This window comes from Aythya ferina, assembly GCF_964211825.1.
Source record: "Aythya ferina genome assembly, chromosome: 1".
NCBI lineage: Eukaryota > Metazoa > Chordata > Aves > Anseriformes > Anatidae > Aythya > Aythya ferina.
This window is the reverse complement of record NC_140296.1, coordinates 41,049,397-41,071,885: the sequence shown is the minus strand read 5'-3', so window position 1 is coordinate 41,071,885 and position 22,489 is coordinate 41,049,397. Positions and strand designations below refer to the sequence as shown.

Below are 22,489 nucleotides of genomic sequence, written 5' to 3'. Positions count from 1 at the left end.
GCTTCTGAATTACTTCAGAAATTAAAACATGCTTTAAAAGCAGTATCAGAGTAGAGTCATTAAAAGAAGTATCTGTTACTTCTTGAAAGGAAATAGCCTTTCTTGATTCTGAGATAATTATTACATCAACTGCTAAAAACTAACTAGAATAGAAAAAAAAACAACACACACACACACCAAAACACACAAAAAACCACTACCAAACAAAAACCATATAATTTAAACACACACAATCTCATTAAAGTCATTAGAGCTATGCAGTTATATACCAGCTGACAATCCAGCACTTCTAAAATCAGTCTGTTAAAACTGTTTTAAACTTTTTTGTCTATCATATAATCCTTCACAACTCTTCAGATCTATTATCTTCATTTGCAGCCCCTGGAATTATTTGTTCAAAATGATGCTATATTAACACCATACTTAGCATTAACCTATTTAGGTAGCATTTTGCAGTATTTAACATAATGTTATAACGTGAGTGTCATCTGTAAGGGAAACATTGCCGAAAGCAAGGTGTAAAGAATTACCTGGATATTTCATGGTGCTTTTCTGTGGGATTAAAATGTTTGGGAAATCTGCCACAGCATTGATGGTACTAAAATCAGAACTCATGATGATATTCCATTCCTTTGAAGCATCTGTTAAAAAAGACTCACAGTTGACTCTTACGATTAAATAATTTACTTCAGTAATAACTCAAAATACTAATTCCAGCAAAGATCAGGATCAGGATTACTTAGCTGCATTTCATTCTCCATTTTACCAGTATTTTGGAACAATGAAAATATCATAGAATCATAGAATATCCTGAGTTGGAAGCGACCCACAAGGATCATCAAGTCCAACACCTGGTACCACACAGGTCTACCCAAAAATTCAGACCATGTGACTAAGAGCATAGTCCAAACACTTCTTAAACTCCAACAGGCTTGGTGCCGTGACTACATCCCTGGGGAGCCTGTTCCAGTGCGCTACCACCCTCTCAGTGAAAAACCTCTTCCTGATATCCAGCCTTTACATCTCCTGTCACAACTTGACACCGTTCCCTCAGATCCTGTCACTGGTCACTAAAGAGAATAGATCGACACCTGCCCTTCCACTCCCCCTTCTGAGGAAGTTGTAGACTGCAATGAGGTCTCCCCTCAGCCTAAACTTTTCCAGGCTGAAGACGGCTAGTAACCACAGCCTCTCCTCATGCATCTTCCCTTCTAGGCCCTTAGTCATCTTTGTAGCCCTCCTCTGTACACTCTTCAGAAGTTTCACGTCCTTTTTGTACTGTGGTGCCCAGAACTGCACACAGTACTCAAAGTGAGGCCGTACCAATCTATAGTTACTAAACTCTCATTTTTTTGAGATAACCTTGACTAAAAGTTTTAGTGTGCAATAAGAACTGTAAGTTTAGTTTCATATGTAAACCCTAATTTCAAAGGTTTGTGTTTGTTGTCAGTATTTCTATTTTATTCATAGAACTCCCTCTGGTGGATTATTAATGATATGAACATACTTGGTTTATTGTGTAACAGCAACAACAACAAAATAAAACTCTAGGGTCTAATTTTATGACTTTACTAAAACATTTCAGTTAGCATTTTTTATGTTCTTTAACTTGACAGTGGTTATATATTATTTATCTTGATAATGATTCTCAAAGTACATCTACAAAGTACATCAACATGTATAATGTTGATATCCCCTACCATACAAAGGAGAGTTTATTAAAACAGCAACAACAAAACAACACAGTGCTACTGAACAGTCTAACTCCAGTAACCTGAAAGTAACTGAAATACTGTCTATGTTTAATGTCTGATGAAGGCTGGCCTCAGGTTGATGTTAGAGTCATTCATTCTAGTTAAGGATAACAAAGGTTATGCTCAACTTATGCTTATGCCTACCCTTACCCTGAATTGTTATTTATCAATATCGTTTTCCCATCGTACAAGTTTGGTTTATGTTCTTCTCTGATTTGACAGGTTCCTGTCCATGACAATTCTTATCCAGGATATTATTAAGTGATTCTAAGGTCAATAGAAACCTAAACTCCTAAATTCCACCTAATTATTGTATGGTATTATTTTATTGGTTTTGATTCTAGTCAATGTCGTCATTATTTAGATACGTGTGTATATACCTGTATACATATCTGCATGTGTAGAACATGTCCTAAGTACATACAAAATGTGAGATGTGGATTTACCAAAGTAAGATCATGTCAGACATATCCAACATTTCTTTAATAAAATAAAAAGATTGAGATTTCTTAGGGGGGAAGAAAAAAGAGATTGATCAAACTTAATATTTCAGTAAAATATGATGTGTGTTGTCTGGACTTCTTAGCTGCAGAAAATAATACAGGAACAGATAAAGAACTCCATTTTGCCCCTGTATGGTGCTGTAGCAAACAAGCCAAAAAAAAAAAAAGGTGTGTGTGTGGGGGGAACGGACATGCTATCTGTGGTTATGCCAGTGGATTTCGGAAATTTTTGTGCAGTTCTCATGACACTATTTTTCCATTTATAAACAGTGCTTGATATTTGTAGAGGATGAAGAAGAGATTGCAAGAAAAGAGAAAATGGCGTGCAAATGAATGTCTTAGAGTGCTTGGCCTATTTCAGCATATTAAAAATAAGAGAAGACAATATACTTGATTACAGTGTATCTCCACAGGGGGAAACTACTGTGAACTGAAGAGCTCTTTAATCTAGTTGAGAAACCTTAGTAAGAGCCAATTCAGTTTAAACCGATTGGAAATAAGGTTCATTTTTCCATCAGGAAGGGTGCTTAAACACTGGAGTAGACTGGAATAGCTGTAGAGGAAAGTGTTGAATTCTCCATTGTTAGATATTGTCATCTCAAGACTGAATGCATTTGAATAAAATCTAGGCAAAGCAGAAATTATACTCAGTACCAGGGTAATTGGTGAGCTGTGTGTGCAGAATATATTTGATATACAAGAAATTAGATTAATGATCTAACCTGTGTTCTTGGCTTTAATTCTAAATATCAGTGACATGATAATCTATTTGTTTCCTTACTACTGCTTGATAGGTATATATATTCCATATAAAAGACTCAATGGAAAAGAAAGTTGCCTGTTTGTTTGTCCCAAGCACTGAACGCTGAGTAATGTGGAACTGAATGAGAGGAAGGCCAAATTTTCCTTAACAGGCAGCTCAGTAAAGGAAACATGTTGGAGTTCAGGACATCATTAGAGCAATTTTGGTAAACAAGGAATCCACAGTACGAGAGAGGATAGAAGTTTTCTTAGCTCAATAGAAAGCATGTAGTCCCCTGAAACTTAGGGGTAATGGATAAAAGATTTTTTTTTTTTTTCCTCACAGGATATATGTAGAATTTGTTGTAGCACAGGAGTATGCTGCAGTTCAGTCAACAAGAGGATAGTTATTTTTGGTGTGTTTACTAAGGGAAAGATGTAAGGAATTTAATTCATTGTTCAGTTAATTCTGTAGTCTTTCTTACTATCTAACCAATCTTTTGAGTCCCTGATGGTCCAGATTGCAGTACCATGAAAATATGAGATTCCTACATATCTTACATGTATGTGGCCTTATGTAGCAATTCATTATATGAAACGCAAACTTCTGTATAGACGAATGTAAATTCATATAAATCTACGGTAAGATACTAGCTCTCCAAAGAATAAAAGATTGATTTAAAGCATCAGTATTTCTGCAACTGGAGAAAAGATGTTTATACATTAAAACACTCTATATTTAAATTCAGCTGACTATTAATTTACCTGAGATGTAATGGTTTTAGTTGCTGCTTTTATAGTGATAATAATCATAATAACATTTTCATTTTCACTAATAAATGAACTGGAAGGTTCATTTACAGGTAAAATAAAAAGTATATTTATAAAAGTAGTGCTGTTGGTTTGGTCTAAAAATTGCAAAGCCTGAAACCCCTTTTTTTCTTGCATACTTACTAATCTCTCTTTCCATCCACAAATACAGAAACATGTAAACTATGCAACATATGCAGCATCATTTAAACAGAGCTTCCATCCTGCTGCAGAATTCAGATGACAAAGCTAGCTTATTATTAAATTGATAGAAACAATTATGATTCTTTTTTGTGAGTGTCTTTTATTGATGGCTTTAGAATAGTGTATCCAGAACTGAAAGCTACCATAGACAATGATACAATATGAAATCCACCACATTTAGTGTGACTTCTGATATGTTTAAATAAAAACATAATAAATCCATACAGCATGCAATTTTCATTTAATTGCAAACATAATTGTCAGTAATTAATGGTGTTCTCCTAGTAAAATATTAGGCATCTGATGAATTAATATTTACCAGTGCAAACTTCATATACACCCTTTAAAATTCAGAGTATACATGTAGTGAAAGTTAGCTTGCATGACTCAGTTACAGTGATAGTAACTGCCTAGTCTAACCTTGCTGTCCAGTGTTTGTCATGCTCTTTTCTATTTTTTTCCTTTTTCTTTACCTGCAAAAAAAAAATCAATAAAAATAATTTACCTGCTTGTAAGAACAAATATAGGGAATTGATTTTTGCTGTTTTGTTGTTGTTGTTGTTGTTGTTTTGTTTTGTTTGTTTGTCTGTTTTAAAAGGCACTTACATGTGATGTTTAAAATTCCTGTATTACAAAATCAAGTATGCCAGTATCGAAGCTGCATGGCCAACCTGAATTTGGAATCCCTGCACAGGTGCATTATGATTCAATCTTTAATTATGGAATAATACGTCATATTTTCTATGGAGTAGGAAGTAGAAGTAGTTTTTATTTTTGTTTGTTTGTTTGTTTTGTGTTTTTTTTTTTTTCCCCTATATACAAGATAAATAGAGGCAGTTTTGGGTAGCAAATCCAATTCTTAATGTGCAATTCGTAGGTATGTAGTGGTTATGGAAACTGATTACTGCCTTTATTTAAATATGCTACTTTTTATCATATTTCTGTGTAAAGATAAGTAATTTAAGGTATAGTTTTCTTACAAAAGTTTACTAAAATAATATTTTTTGCTTTATAATTATCTAGACTTGAATGAGAAGTCATTACATAGGATTACATTGAAGTCATTAACATCTTAAATAGAAGTTAAGCAGAAGTCATTACATCTAAAAACTTGTATTGTGGTATACTTGAATTGTTAGTGTTGTAAGCAATGTTTAAGCAATTGGAGAAAAAAAAAAAGATTTTTTGGAAACTAATAGCCATCTTTTTTACCTTTAATTCTCAATGTTTCTTTTTCTGATCTATTCAATGGAGGTAATAAGCTCCAATGCATGTTCTGAAGACAAAATTTGGTGACTCATACATGTCTCAATGCTATACTGCACTGCAGAAAAATCATTTAGAGAAATGATTAACTTTGTTTCTAATACTTGATTAGATTGGAGTAAATGTTGCTTGGAGAACTATGTTTCACAAGATTATTAAAAATACGAAATGCTATTAAAAATACTAAGGTTGTTTTAATATTAGGTTGCTGTTGTTTGAAATACTACATTGTATTAAAATTTTACGTTGTTCTTTATTGATCTTTATCCATATAGAACACTGAATCCAATTAATTTTTCTTTTTGTTGTTGTTTTTTTTTTTTTATAGTATAGAATGTAATAATACATAGTCATAGTAGCACAAAATGAGCATGCATGTCAAATTAAGAAAACCTTGGGTTATGCAATTAATTTAACTACTTAAGCAAAATGTAATGCTGTTTAATTTATTTTGCATTATTTACGCATTTAAGGAAAATCTTCAAATGCCAAGCCACATGCGGTATATTCAGAGTTTTCCTAGTTTTCTTCAGATGTCTTGGGTGTAGTCCTAGAGTTTGTTAGATGTGCTTGTGAAAGTGCATCAGAACTATCAGTCTCCGAGATCCTCAGTGATCTCTTAAAGATTATATAAACGGTGGATTCTAGATTCCCATTGATGGGAAAGTGTGAGCACTAGTTGTTCCTTTTGAGTATACTGCCAGCTAGAATATTCTAGTAAACACTCTCAGGAAAAACTCCAGATTAGCAGCAGTATATCAGACACAAATCTGTATTTAGCAGGTTTCAGGCATATCTTTACTGTTTAGGTTGCTTCATACATGTAGAAATTCTAAACATAAAATTATAGGCTTCTGGATTGTGCTCCATGACACAGATATGCAAGAAGTTACCCAAATGCCTAAGCTGTTCTCAGTGCTTTCAGTGTTCAGTGGAGGTAATTCTTTAAAACAAGGACATTACATTCTAGTGGTACATAGAGTTCTGCATAAACAGACAGTTACTGTATTTTCATTTGTTACTCGAGCAGTGATTATTTGCTAGTGTGATTTAATATTTATTCAGCACATGTATTTTTTTTTCTGAGGGAGCCGGTTATAATTTCACTTATTCTTTTCTTTTATAATAGAGAAGCTCTTGTGGATTGATTTAGGAAAACTGAGTTGTAAAATCTGTCACGTGTAATACATCCTAGGTTGTCAACAGCTGTTTGTGAAGACCATACAATGATTTGGCTTAGAACAAAAAAAAAAAGTGTCTTTTTAATTGTCATTATATATCTCTGTATAGTATATTCTAATTAAATGCAAGAATTAGCCAATACCTTGAATGCAGAAAAAATGAAACATGTACAACTCTGTATGTTTCTTTTCTTATTAGCAGGTCTTCTTTCCTCAGTGTGACAATGCTATATACTTTATAATTATGTAAATTTTGTCTAACTGGCATGTAAATTTTGTCTAACTGGCTTCTAGCATGCTGGGATCAGAGATGCCTAGAATGAGAAACCTTTAAGAAGGAGGATTATGAGTTTATTTAACTAATAAATGCAAGAGACTTGTACTCCTTTTGAAGTGAGAAAAGTTTTTTGTCTTTTTTCTTTCAGTTAGTTAATTAAGTTTACGTAGTTTTGCAAAGATAATCATGAAAATGTTAATGAAAGTCAAGTTATCTTTCTGAACCTTCTCTGTGCAGTGTTTCCTTTCCAAACACCCTGTGGTGTTTTATTTTCTTACATCCTGCTGTAGATTACTGTTGTCGTCCTTGCTTACAATGAGTTGTCTAGACAAGGCTGCTTGGGAAATTAGTCTATTATAAAATAGAGCGTATTAAAAAAGTCTACTGTAAATACATATAAACAATCAAAAGGTTTTTCATCTATTTTAATTAACACGGTTCTTCGTAAAAGCAAGTTTCATGGGTAAACTTCTGGGGTAAGTACTGAACTGGTGCACATGTATTTATGTACAAAAATACATTTTTGAGGGGAAATGAAATTTTTTTTACTCTTTCTGGAAGGGAACAGGAAGGCATGGCCATGTTCCAGAATGATCCTGGAACTCTTTAGATTAGTAAAGACTTTACCATTTGTGAAACTAAGGTATATCTGACCCTCTATGTATCACATCCTTTTGCAACTAAGAAGTTAAGGTACCTGATTGCAATTTATATTTTTTAGTTAACATTATTTTTTTATGAAACAAATGGTAGTAATGTAAATTAGTAGAATATATTTGTTTAGCTCTGCAGTTTCTCAGAAACAAATTGTACTAGTGGTAGTAATCACAAACTCACACAGAATCACAGAATTTCTAGGTTGGAAGAGACCAACAAGATCATCAAGTCCAACATCTGACCTAACACTAACAAGTCCTCCACTAAACCATATAGCTAAGTTCAACATCTAAACATCTTTTAAAGACCTCCAGGGATGGTGACTCCACCACTTCCCTGGGCAGCCCATTCCAATGCCTCACAACACTCTCAGTAAAGTTCTTCCTAATATCCAACCTAAAACACCCCTGGCACCACTTTAGCCCATTCCCCCTCATCCTGTCACCAGGCACGTGGGAGAATAGACCAACCCCCACCTCGCTACTGCCTCCTTTAATGTACTTATAAAGAGCGATAAGGTCACCCCTGAGCCTCCTTTTCTCCAGGCTGAACAAACCCAACTCCCTCAGCCGCTCCTCATAAGACTTGTTCTTACGCATGTTAATGCATGAGTGTAGCCTAGTGCAATATCTTCAGTAGGTCTAGACCTGTCATATTTTTTTTATCATTGTGAGAGCAATGTTTGTGCTTGACAGTAATATAATTGTTCAGAAGGTGTTGTCCATTCCTATCATTAATAAAAGAAATATAGCACCCTTCAACCCCTTTAAGCAGATTTATGGCAGTGTAGTTGCTGCTTGCAGTAGAGTTACAAAAAGGCATAGTAAAGCCTTATGATGCCATCACAGTCAGATGGGTAAGGAAATTAGTTCTCCCAAAAACATTCACAAAGGTTAAAGAGAATTACTAGAATCAATTGTGTTTCATAAAAGATTTTAATAGAGGTAGTATAGCCCTAGAAGAGTATATCCTCTTCTTTTTCATCCTACCCAGAATTAGACTAAAAAGCCTATGAGTTAAACAACAGAGTCAATAGGACATATTCAACTGTTTACATAACTGCATTTAATATTTAATATAAGTAACCTCAAATTCATGTAACATATATTTTAATTAGATGATCTGTACAGAAAACATTGTTGCTTTCCAAGTTACATGTGACATTCCTAAAAGATGGCCTTGGAGTAGTTGCTGGTACGGATCTTATTCTAAGTCCACTACTCAAGTCTGAAATACTACAGATAACAGAAAACATGTTGACTTATCAGGAATATATTAATTTATTTTTACCCAGCAGCACTTCAGAATTTCCTTAAAGGTGGTGAGGAAAAAAAAGGAAATGAAATTATAAAGGTGTTCTTTTCAGTTATAAAATTATTTGTATTCATGCTTTAGATTAGGGTGGCTCTCAGCTCACCCTAATGACCCAGAGTTGATTTGTCATCATAGAATTGCCACGCACAGTTTTTTTAGCTTTGCTCATTTGAAGGTAAGAGAAGAGTGTTAAATTTTATTTAAGACTCCATTCCAACAATTTTATTTATTTATTTACTTGCATATTAATACTGAGGGTTAATTTCTATTTTATGTGGACATGAACTGCTCTGTTTGAAATAAGCGTGTAAGGGAAGAATTTACCTCTATATTGCCATTGGCATAATCAGCTTATTTGGCTCATATCCATTTTGCAGCTGTGCAGGTCAGAAATTTTGTTCTCTGTTTTACAGTACTAACAAAATTTTGGAGGGTTTAGCTCCAAAGACTTCTACTGAAAATGTTATTAACCTTAAAAAAAAATAAAAATGTTTCCTTGTTTCCTTTTCCTGTGAAGATTGAAGATGTTGGGAAACAAAGCAAAACAGAACAAAAATACAAACACTCAGAAAAATCACAAGAAAAATGTTCTTGCACTAGTTATTGCTGCTTTATTTAAAAGTTTCAATTTCAAGTTTTGTTTTAAAGGTATTTGATTATATGTGGATAGCAGAAAAGTCAAAAGAAAGTATAGTGATGTTGTTCATGTTACTGAAATAAAAAAGGGACAACAAGACAAAAAATACTGTAATGGGTATGGTAAAAAATAATAATTGCAATGTCTTAATTTTGCAATGGATTAATCCCTTTCTACATGCACATACATACATTTATACATCTGCAGACTATCTGAATGACATGTATCTTTAGTCAACATTATAAATTTAGTCTCACCACTGAAGCAATCCAGAATTTTTCTTCTGATGAAATTTTGTGCCGCATCCGTAACATGTCTAACCATACGCTTAGTAGTATTAGTCGTCAGGTTTAAAGAAATAATTATTTCCCTCTACTTAAGACTCATGATGCTGTAACTGGAATGAATTTTCCAGCTGATGGCATTTTAGTTCAATAGGAAACTGAACCACCTACCAAGCTGAAGCAGGAAGCATATAATATATAAAGAGAGCCTGAGGGAACTGGGTTTAAGAGGGACTCAATCACTATTTTCAGCTAGCTTTAAAAGCTTATAGAAAAGATAAAAATCATTCTCACAATTGTGCACAATGAGAGGATGTTGGGCAACAGTTCCAAGTGGCAGAAATGCAACTTCCATTGAAAAATGGTTATTCACAGTGCTGGTAGTACTCGTCATAGCAGGTTTCTTGAAGAAACTGTGGAGTCTCTACACTTGGAAATGTTCAAAGCAAGATTAAACAAGGCCCTGAGCATCCTGACCTATGTTTGAAATGAGCCATGATTTGAGGAGGGTTGGACTACATAGCTTCCAGAGGTTCCTTTCTACCTAAATTATTTTGTTTCTGTTTTGTAAGTCAATCTGATGCATTAATTCTAAGCTCATTACATTTCATCACTGTTGAATCAAGGGAAAATATATTTTTCACAAACCAATTAGCTTTAATTCTTTGTGACATTCTGTGATTTTCAATTTTCAGTAGAATTTATTCCATCAGTAATATTTTTTTTATTGTAATTGTTGTTTCTCATGAGATTAGAGCTATGATCCAGAACGCAGTGAGATGCCTTCAGTGTCAGTATATATGTGTACGTATATACATATAGGCATACATGGGTGTGTATACACATATATGCATAATGACATGCATATATATATTCATGGTCTTACTGTCTAATATGATTCAATCAATAATATCCATAAGTGTTAAATTATTTTCGTGTCATTGTAATTAAAATAATTTCAAAGAAATACAGTAATTATTGTAAGTTATGAAGAAATAGTAGCTGCTAAACAGCTGACTGCAAACTAAGCACATTCTACTGGTAAATTTATATTTAGAGAAATAAGAAAGGGAACTTGGATTTTTATTTTATTGTTTTATTTTATTTTAATGCTATTTTATCTAATGGTTAAAAAGCCAAAACTCTCAACATTGGGATGTAGCTGAGAATTTTACTGCATTACCATAGTGCAGTTCTAAAATGGTCAAACTGTGGAGTTAGTAAGTAGCATAGCACACAAAAATTAACATGTCCATTTAGAAGGTAACAACTTGTACATATATTCCATATTGTACATATATTCCATATTGTACATATCTCCACATAAAAAAGTCAAAACTGAGGAATGCAACAGCTGTTATGAAACATTTACTTCTTTTCTGAACTGGATCTATGACAAGACAGTGACCAAAACCAATCAATTTTATTTCACTTTTTTCTTAGCTTTTCATAAATGCTAAGCACAAGGAGCATTTTGATTTTAAAGACCAGTCATATATTAACATGTGGAATAAGCACTATAACACTAAACACCTCTGCTAGTTCCCTGAGGATTGATATTTTAGAGACATTCGACCTTTTTATTTAAACCAGTATTATACAGCTGTAAAACCTACTCAAAGTTCATGCAGATGGTTGTTATTACAGACAGAATTTCAGAGGTATTTGTGAAATTCCTAGGAATCATTAGAACTTTATATTAATTAGGATTTAATTACATTTTTTGAAAGATATGAACTGAAAAGTAATTCTTAAGTATAGCTGGTTGCTTTTCTACTTGCAGTAGAAAATACGCTTAGATGTAGAGCTTAGGGATATGGTTTAGTGGAGGGCTGTTAGCGTTAGGTTGGAGGTTGGACTCGATGACCTTGAGGTCTCTTCCAACCTAGAAAATTCTGTGATTCTGTGTGTGACTTTCTCATAAATGTCTGTTACCACAGAAATGATTTTGCAAGCATGTTTTTGTTTTGTTTGACTTGTGTTTTGCTTATTACAAATTTCAAACATATCAACATAGATGAATGAATTATGTGGATTGCTGGATGAAAGTCCACTTTTCATAGCTAAATTACATTTGAATAACATCTGTTAACATCTTAGTTCTCAAAGTCTATTATACCCATCAGGATCTGCTGAGCTGTATTGCAGATGAATTATTTGTTCTACAATTGATAAAAACCTCTTCCTTTTTAGATGTGATTTGACTTATCTGGAACACAGTATGGAGATGCATTGCCTAATTCAGTACCCCATAAAGATTTCTTTGTAAAGCACCTGCTGGAAAAAGAAATTATACGAAAATATGGCTACTTTGATTCTGTTTTATTTATATGTCACTGTACAATGCTGAATTATATCAATCCTGTTAGTTTTTTTGTAAGCTAACATCAAAATTGTCCCTGGTAGGAGAAAAATGTAAGCTTATTAATGTGACAGTAGTGAGATGGCAAAGCAAAAGAAGGAAAAGTCCCACAAGACAGAAGCCAATTACCTCAAGGTCTGTAACAGATAATTTAGTTAAACCGTAATAAAGGAAAACAGGCAGAAAATTGATTAAAAACATGGAAAAGACTGAAAGAAATTTTATTATGGAAAAACTATATATTTCACAAGTCTATGGAAATATACAAACAGTTTTTCTATTCTGTATTTGCCTTTCTGAAAGTCCACAAACAAAAGATGAGAATGAAGGTACAGATGTTGCTGTGTAAGAAGTTACCAGTGAGGACTATGCGGAATGTATGTTGGGAATTACTCAATTAAACATTGTCATAAATCTTATGGGAAAAGAGTAAACTATAAAATAAAAATGGCTTTATAAACAGTATAAAGTTACCAAGTGTAGTAAAGAAACACAAACCAACTCTAAGGCATTGCAAAAAGATCTTGTCATGCTAAGCATATAAAGCTAAATAAATATAACTTAAAATTATTGCAGGTGAAGGAACAATCTGCATACTCTGCATATTTTAATGAGGAAGTATTGCGTAGCTGTCTCTTGTCAGGTATGGAAAAAAAAAAACAAAACAACACAAACAGTTTTTGTTCATTAAGATCAGCTGTTTGCTCTAAGAATGCTAGCTGATCTGTTAGGCTGGTTAAAATAAGTGGAGTGCTAGGAAGTGCTTAGAGTTGAGGAGAAAATAGGAAACATCAAATTCTACTGTTAGACTCCAAGGTTTGTTTGCACCTTTAATTAGAGCTTGATGCACCTTGATTAGAGCTTGTGGCTCTAATCATCTAATTTCACAAATAATATATTAAAATTAGAAAGCTCTAATAAAAAAACATCAATGATTATCTTATCTAAGTAGATGTATGTGCATATGTGTACATATATACTCTGTTATCCAGGTCACGTACATGTATATATCCTGCTGCTTAGGTTTTTTTTTTTCATGTGAAGGAGCATGTGAGGTGTTCTCTTTCCTTGGATCATGTGGAGTAAATTCATCCTGGAATGGCATTGCAAGGTTGTTGCCAGGGCACTGTTTAGATTTAGCTAAGGATAATATTAGCATAATAATTGAAGATGTGGGAAAGTCCCCTGTCTCCATATAAACAGAGTTTTGTTTTGTTTTGTTGTTGGTTTTGCTTTTGGCAATGATGTAGATATGACTGCTGGAGAGGCTGTAATTAGATACATGAGGCATAAATGTGAGGGAAAATGGGATATTATTTCCCTCAGTTCAAGAATTAACCTTCATCAAGAACACTTGAGCAATGGATTTAAAATCAAACAAAAGGAAAGACTTTTACAAATGTGTTTAATTGTGTAATTGACTGCAAGGGATTCTATGGAGACAAAACCTAAACAGATTCAAAGTGCTGCTAAATAAATGGAAGTAACTGTCCACAAAGGTCTTCTAAAAATCAACCTTGCACGGCAAATCTCTAATATCATAAATTTCCAAAATATGTGATGCATAGAGAGCATTTAACAATTAGCCTTTAAAGGTCCTTCCAGTTGCTGATAATATATATATATATTATGTATATACATATATATATATTATGTATATATATATATTATATATATATATATATACACACACATATATATGGTCACTGGTCATAAATAGACCATTATTTGCTGTAAATCCATACAGTTCTTTTTGTGCTTCATGAAAGCTTAAACAATAAGCAATTTCTGGATACCTAAATTATTTCCAAGAGTGCATCAGCTATCAGTAGGCTTATCAGAATAAAAATACGTTTTTAAATGTAATTAGTAACTTCTAAAACACAAGGGGATCAGGAAATCTACTCCTAAAAATTTAGCAGATCTCCATATTTTTATTTTCTTTATTGTAAAAAATGTTTATAACTCCCTCCTGTTTTAAAGTCCACTGTGTTAGCATAATTTCAGGTGTAAATCTCTTCAAGTAGTGTTCTGTTTATTTCCATATGAAATACTCTGTTTATTTCTGTTGATAAATATATATATATATAAGGAGTAAATGTACAAATTTTAGATGACTGATAATTAGCCCAGAAATCTTTTTTTTTAATTATTACTTTACAAGGAAGATTTAATTATGTAAGGGAACAATGGCTTTGTAGCAACATAGCTTGGGATGCTGAGTTTGAGGGCAGTTCGCTTGGGTAATTAAATTGCTTTAAAAATTACAGATGTAATGTGGTGGATTTTAAAAAGAATTGAATGACTAGACACAGCTATAAAGTTCCTTTTTCTTCCTTTCCCTTCCCAATAAAGAACCGACACTAAGAAGTTATGGTACATTATAGCATGAGATTATTTGATGGCAACCTGCAGAGTCCTGGACAGTGTGAAACATAATGTCTTTTACTTCCAAATCAGTCATTTCATAACAACCAATAAAACAAGAGTATCTGTCACTTCCATCAATGTAATGTGCAGGGTGGCAAATGTTTTAGAGTTTCACTTCAGTCTGAAATTTGTCCTTTGGGATTCACACAATAGGGTAATATATTTTCAGCATTCATTTAACAGTTTTTTAGGTGTTCTATCAAAAACAGTAACCTAATGTGACAAATTTTCAGGAGCCTTGTGTCTTGACAAACTAATCAAGATGTAATACTGTGGTTATTTTACATTGTAATATATACCATTGTTTTGTTGGAAAAGATACGGAAATCACCACTGTTGGTGATCACAGGTCTTTGTATGAATTTTTCTATATTCTGAAATACTGTGGAGTGGTGAATGTTTCCATTTTCTCCAGACTAGTTTATGGAGTGGAAATCTTTGGAAGCCAACTTTAAACAGAAAGGTGTTTCTCCATCAGAATTTTTTGTGCTCTAGTGTTCTTCTGATTTGGAATATAGCCTCTTCTTTCATAGTAAATAAAACTCTCACAAATGTTCAGTGTTAGTTTTTTTAACTAGATTAGATTAGCAGTAAATTAGTATCTGACAATGGAAGAGGAAAAGTGTTTGTGAGATTGATTCAGGCAAATGACTCAGGCATTTCTTGAACTTTTATTTTTCCTATGATGGGCTGCTTGTTCTCAAGAATGCTTTTGGAAGGCATATACTTTTCTTCAATATGAAGTTTTTATATTAAGTGATCAGAAATACTAAAGTTTTCACCATGTCTCTGCTGTGATTTTTTTTTTTTTTTTTTTTTTTAATATTAGTTTTCACCTAAAATTACTATGGAATCTGAAATATTGTAAAGTACAATTTTTAACACTTTAACCCAAACAAAACTTAAGTGAAGGATTCTCCAGCAATAGGATATATCACATCTGATATAGAACACATATGCTTTGAGATAGCTAATGACAGAGAAAAACACTGTTGTTGCAAATCTTTACACTGTGGAAAGGAGAGTAATTAAAGACTCAAGAGGTTATTTAGAGGTGTTTCTTTTTGTTTGTTTGTTTGTTTATTTGTTTTTTAAGTTTTGATGCTAATGGGCACATTAATCACAGTTCATAATAAGAACTGGTATGTATTAGTGGAAGACTGTTCAAATGCAAAATTAGACATGCATTTTAATGCTGAGCATGTTTACTTCTGAAAGCTACTGCAAAAGTGGCAAATTATCCATCTCCAGATGTCTTTGAGATTATGTCTTTATAGGAAACACTCTTCAGTGAATCAGATGTTATTAGGTTCAACAGAAGTGTGTGTAACTGGGTTAAAACAAAACTGAGAGGGAAACTAACACTATTCCGTGCGCTCTCAGGAAACCCTTTTGCATGCTAAACTATTATAATGGCTATAATAGACCTGTTCCCTGCCTGCCCCACTGGAAATAAGTTCTAAAGCTTCATCCTTTAACAGCAAGGAATATGTATATGTATATATATTTATATATATATATTATTTTTTTTTCTGAATGCTAGCTTTCTTTTAATCAGATTGGATTTATACAAGTTTCTTGTTGTCCTTCATTTTCCTTTTCACAGAATCACACAGAATCACAGAATTTCTAGGTTGGAAGAGACGTCAAGATCATCAAGTCCAACCTCTGACCTAACACTAACAAGTCTTCCACTAAACCATATCACTAAGTTCAACATCTAAACATTTTTTAAAGACCTCCAGGGATGGTGACTCCACCACTTCCCTGGGCAGCCCATTCCAATGCCACACAACCCACTCGGTAAAGAAGTTCTTCCTAATATCCAACCTAAAACACCCCGGCGCAACTTTAGCCCATTCCGCCTTGTCCTGTCACCAGGCACATGGGAGAATAGACCAACCCCCATCTCGCTACAGCCTCCTTTAAGGTACCTGTAGAGAGCAATAAGGTCGCCCCTGAGCCTCCTTTTCTCCAGGCTGAACAAACCCAGCTCCCTCAGCCGCTCCTTGTAAGAATTGTTCTCCAGACCCCTAACCAGCTTGGTTGCCCTCCTCTGGACTCGCTCAAGCACCTCCATGTCCTTCTTGTAGCGAGGGGCCCAAAACTGAACACAGTACTTGAGGTGCGGCCTCATCAGAGCCAAGGCCTTTTCTATGCATGTGGTCAGAGTAAACAAGACAAAGGCTCCATTAAGGCTCCACTAAGGCAAAATAAATAAATAAATAAATAAGCAAACAAACAAACAAATAAATAAATAAAATACAGGGGTGGGGGAGAGGGGCGCTTCACATAAATATTGAAAGTTTGCACTCATGCTTTTATGCATCCAAACCTGGGCTGTGATGTGGTTCAAAGGCCAGATTACACAGATGGACCCTCACCACTGTAATTGAATATCAACATTCTCCCTAGTTGTGCAGTAGTAAAGAATTACCTGCAGGCTTTATTAATCCACAGGTTTTAGCCTCTAGCATATACCATACTCATGCACAGCAAGTTATATTCAACATTGAGACACACTTGTAACCTTTGCTGAGCAACCCAAAGCACAACAGGGCTGATTTTGTGGCTTTTGTCTTCTCTAACCCTAATGTTGTCTTTACTCCACTTACCTAAGATGCTATAAACTGCAATTCCAAATCTTGGCCACAGTCACGAGTGTGTTACAAGGGCTGGTTTGATCAATATGGGCTAATAGGTGGTGTACTTCCTACAGAATCCTGAGTTTTATTCTGTCCATGCATTCTAGCAATGCCCAGAGGCGGTGGGGAGCGTTGACAGGGCTTTTAGTGGAAGACATCCTCTTCTCCTAAAATCATCATCTTACCCAGTTATTAATTATCCTGCACTGCATGAAGTTGCAAATGATGGTCCTCATGTCCTCCTATCCTACAAAATGGTTTTGTTCCTTCACCAACAGGGGTAGCAGTTACGGAGTGGTATTTCTCCAGTGATTGTTCCAGTGGTTGCTTGAGCATCTTTCATATAAAGAGTACCCAGAAGATTCAGGGCTTATGGGATACAAGACCTTCCAGAACAGTTTTGGAAGACTATCCATGGAACCAAGATATACAGTTATCCTCATCCATTTAGCAAGCTGTATCTGTTTCATGTGCAGGCTTAGTCTTTTTGGGTTTTCTTAGATATGAAAAAGAATGCATGAGGCATGTGTGAGCCAAGATCCTTCAGCAAAGCAGGAAACAAACTAACTATTCTGACCAAATTAAGGAAGCATGCAAGATTAGGGCACTTTAGCTTGAAAATTTTAGCCAGTTTGAACTGGCATATCAGCAAATGTTCATTAGCAACAGATAGTGAACTACATTTTAACTGTGAAATCCCAGTATGCCACATAATATTGACCTGAATTAGACTATATAATCTGGCTAATTCTGCAGTCATATCCTAAAAACTTAAAACTTTGGAAAGATATTTAATTTGAAAGTTGCAAGTAAAGAAAGGAACTACTGACATTGTGGTAGTCCAACTCTGTCATCTAGAAGTCTCTATTTAGATTTCAGTGAGATAATACAGTAGTCACCATCTTTTCTATCCTCACTTGTTATCTGTTCTCGCCAAAAAGCAGCAGCTGCTGCTCTCTGTTCCCACTGACACAGTTCAGAGGAGCATACAGCCACAAAATCTCTTCCCACTAGCTGCTATCCTTTTAACACCCCAGTCTTTATATCCCTTTAGTAATAACAACATCTGCCTGGCATCTGGTACCAGAAGAAATATGATTACACAGGGCAGGTGGAACTCTCTCTTAGATGAGATACATCATTTGGCTAGCAAACCAGACCGTAAACATACTAAAAAGTACTAGTCTTTTGTCTAATCAGAGTTCAGCAAATTGAAAGGTCCATTCACCTTTGGAAAAAAGATACATGATAGGACAGTCTTAACAAAAGCTAGTAGTTTTGGTAATGCTGAAAATAGGGAATATAGTCTTATATGATATACAACTGGTACAGAAAATTGGGCATACAGAGGAATTGGACTGAATTCAATGCACAGAAGCAGTAATTCCAGCCTGAAATAGTGTGGGGCTTGACCAAAATCAAAATTTCTTTCAGTTTTTTAGCACTTCAGCAAGTATAATATATAATTTAATATGGAAATAAGATGTGCTATTTATTCATTTACTTTATATGTTCTAATGAAGACTTAGTTTAAAACAAAAAGCAATACGATTTAAAACGTTCATTGACACTAGCTACTTAGTACTTAAATTAAAAAATAGCGTATGGATGCCTGTTTTCAGAATTATTTCAAGGATTTCTCATTTTCATATTGAAAAGGTCACTGTATCAAAAGCAATCAAGCATAAAACTTCTTAAATAATACCCCTTAATCCAAACCCAAAAGTACTGCTAAGCATTTTACTGCTACAGCAGCTCTGATGTTGTAACAGATTCTAACTAGCTCTCTCTGAACATGACATACTTTGATGGTCAAGGTGTGAAATTAATTCATTTTTTTAATATGTAGAAGAAATAATTTTCAGGTTCTTTCTTACAACTGCATACGTGCTGATTAGTGAATTCAATGACATAAACATCAGTAAGAACTTACTTTTGCAAGATAATTTGATTCCACGTGAAATAATGATCATTACAAGACTTGATTAAAAAAAAAAATCAAATTAATTTGTGTTGATAACATTATTATAAGGACATAGGTAATAGAATTCATTTTTATTAAATTCTGTGTGGTAATAGTTAAATTTCGTTAGTTCATTTGTGTTCCTATGATGCATAATCTGTTAGACTCAGATACTCACATGCTTATTTATCTACCTTCAAATATAGATATATTTTGTTTACATTATTTAACATATAACATATAACACTTTATGTTAGTGTTACATATAACACTAACATATATAGTGTTACATATAACACTTTATGGTCATTTAATTCTAATCCTCTGTGCTGCTGTAAAGGTTTAAAAGTGAAACAGCTTTATTGTGTGGGGCTATAGCCCCACAGCAATGGTTATTTCATGCTCATTTTGAAAAAGTGGAAGGTCAACCACATGAGACACAGCTTTCTCTGTGACTTCAGAGATTCTCATACTTTCTACTGCTTTTCTAATTTAAAAGCAAAAATACAATACTTAATTAAAACATTATAATTCTTGCTTAAGGGAAAGGCTAAGTGAATGACCCATGCAGGAGAGGCATTAGACATATCTCAGTTATCTTACGAGACTTATGAGAAAAGACATGAAGACCAGATCTACAAAGTCCCTTAAGTTCCAGAGTCAAAAATTACAGGTCAAAAACTGTAACTCATACACCTGAAAACTCATAAACCTCTGTCACATAACCCTGAACCCTATTAAATGCTGAGTGCCTTTTCTTGAGTTAAGGTTTCTGATCTTCCATGGACCTAAGCATTCCTAAAAGCACTTCACTACATCAGGACTGAGTAGGTTAATGACTATCTTGGACCTGGAGTATTAAAAAAGCTATTCCATCTACTCTGAAAATCTTAACCAGTAGATTGCAGACATCTGTTTTATCCTGCTCCCTGAAGTGCAAAAAATGAAGGCAAATTTTATTTTAAAAGAGAAGCAGATTTTTTTTTTTTCTGTAATGAAAACTTATAATAAGCTATTTCTGTTGTGATAAAACAGCAGCCCATTGAAATACACTTTGCTGCTCCAAATGAATCTCAGGAAATTAAAATGTGGTCTATAGGTGTTATAAATTCAATCATCAATTTAGGAAATGCTAAATACTTGAAGGAGAGAGCTCTGAAGATCAAGAAACTGGATTTTAGTGTTGTTTTATATATGTAAAACATATATGAATATAACATATAAATGTGTGTGTATGTATACATATACAAAGTAGTTACAGTTCTGTAAAGATTTAAAAAATATCTATTTCTACAATACTCAGATCTGACTCAAAGGAAACTACTCTAAGTTCAAATGTTCAGAAGATTTGGGCTTACCAAACTCATATGTTTTGTCTGGAAACTGCTGGATATTCCTTTCAGTTAATAGTAGGTCTGTACAGAGGCTAGAATAAGCTATCCTTAAGTATATATCCAAATGAAAACACAATTTAAAATGATAAAAAAATCAATCATAATAATATTAAAATTATTATTATTAATTCAGAGCCACTGCTTTGAGTGTTCTTCAAAATTAAGTTCATAAAATGTATTCTACCATCATAATGCTTCTCAATAATGTTAGGTCTTTGAATTAATATGCTATTGCAAAGTTTGATACTGGTTCCTATTAACAAGTCAAGTTATATATTCTTCATAATGGGATTTAATGTCTCTTTAACCAACCTTAATTAAAATTTGGCTTATAAATCATTTTATTGAAAAGTGCAATGAAATTTTCTAAGTTTTATGACTTTTTAATTAAAATGAATTAAGCCAACTTTTAGTTAACTGTCTGCAAACTATTTCCTTTACATTTCTAAGCTGTTTTACAGCATTCTAGACACACAATTTAAACATGCTTTATTAGAAGTCAACGGATTAAAACCTCAGTCCATAACAATATATTTTTAGCTACCTCTTGACATTTACTCAAGCAATTTAAAAATAACTGAGTCCTGCATTTGGGGCACAACAACCCCATGCAAGGCTACAGGATGGCTGGAAAGTTGCCTGGCGGAAAGGGACCTGGGGTTAACGGTCATTAGTCAGCTGAATATAAGCTGGCAGTGTGCTGAGGTGGTCAAGCAGGACAACAGCATCCTGACTTGTATCTGAAATAGCATCACCAGTGGGACCAGGGAAGTGATTGTCCATCTGTATTTCACAGAATCACAGAATTTCACAGAATTTCTAGGTTGGAAGAGATGTCAAGATCATCAAGTCCAACCTCTGATCTAACACTAACAAGTCCTCCACTGAACCATATCACTAAGTTGAACATCTAAAGGTCTTTTAAAGACCTCCAGGGACGGTGACTCCACCACTTCCCTGGGCAGCCTGTTCCAATGTCTAACAACCCTTTCGGTAAAGAAGTTCTTCCTAACATCCAACCTAAAACTCCTAAAACTCCTAAATTTGTCGCTGGTGAGGCCACACCTCAAATACTGTGTTCAGTCTTGGGCCCCTCACTACAAGAAGGACATTGAGGTTGGTGGAGTGTGTCGAAAGAAGGGCAATGAAGCTACTGAAGGGTCTAGAGAACAAATCTGTAGAGGAGCTTCTGAGGGAGTTGGGGTTGTTTATACTGGCAAAAGGAAGGCTCAGGAGGCCTTACTGATCTCCAGAAATACTTTCAAGGAGGCTATATTGGGATGGGGGTCATTCACTTCTCCTAAGCACCAATCAATAAGGCAGGCCTTAAGCTGCACCACGGGAGGTTTAGGTTGTATTTTAGGAAATTTTCTCAATTGGAAGGGTTCATAGCAATGGAATAGGCTGTCCAGGGAAATGGTTGAGTCACCATCCCTGAAGGTCTTTTAAAAATGTGTACATGTACAGCTTAGTGACATAGTTTAATGGTTGATTTGGCAGTGCTAGGTTAAAGGTTTGACTTGATGATCTTAGAGGTCTTTTCCAACCTAAATTATGATTCTGTGATTCTATGATCTTGTAGTATGTAATTATCAGTTATATGAAAATAACAGCGCAGTTAAGAAAGATTATGAACATATATATATTTATATGTATATATATACATTTGATTACCTCCTGTGTTGGCATCCCTTTTTGTTTGTGTATATAAAAAAAAGCTGTACATTATTAAAAGTTTTACATGGAAGTGTTCACATTCATAATAATAAGCATCACTTTCAGCTTTACTTGATTTATTTTATTTGCATGTATAAGTTGGCATGTAATTGCCTCACACAATTAAATGAATTTCAGTCTGTCATGATTTTGTTATATCTATGTCTTTATTATTTATCTACCTATTCATCTGTATCATCTATTCATCTATCTGCTAGCTTATACAAAAAAAAAATAATACACAGATAGTGTTAAATAGATTCTTTTAAACAGTGATTCTTTTAAACAGTGACTTTCAAAATATATGATGCTGGCGAATTAAAATCATGATTTGCCTGTATTAGATGGGAA

At 34.0% G+C, this 22,489-nt stretch overlaps 1 protein-coding gene across 1 annotated transcript in view; it reads left to right on the top strand.

Moving 5' to 3' along the window:
- KLHL1 (kelch like family member 1) overlaps positions 1 to 22,489 on the top strand; it is a 242,208-nt gene that overhangs the window by 123,956 nt on the left and 95,763 nt on the right. The gene's annotated exons all lie outside the window — the stretch shown is intronic.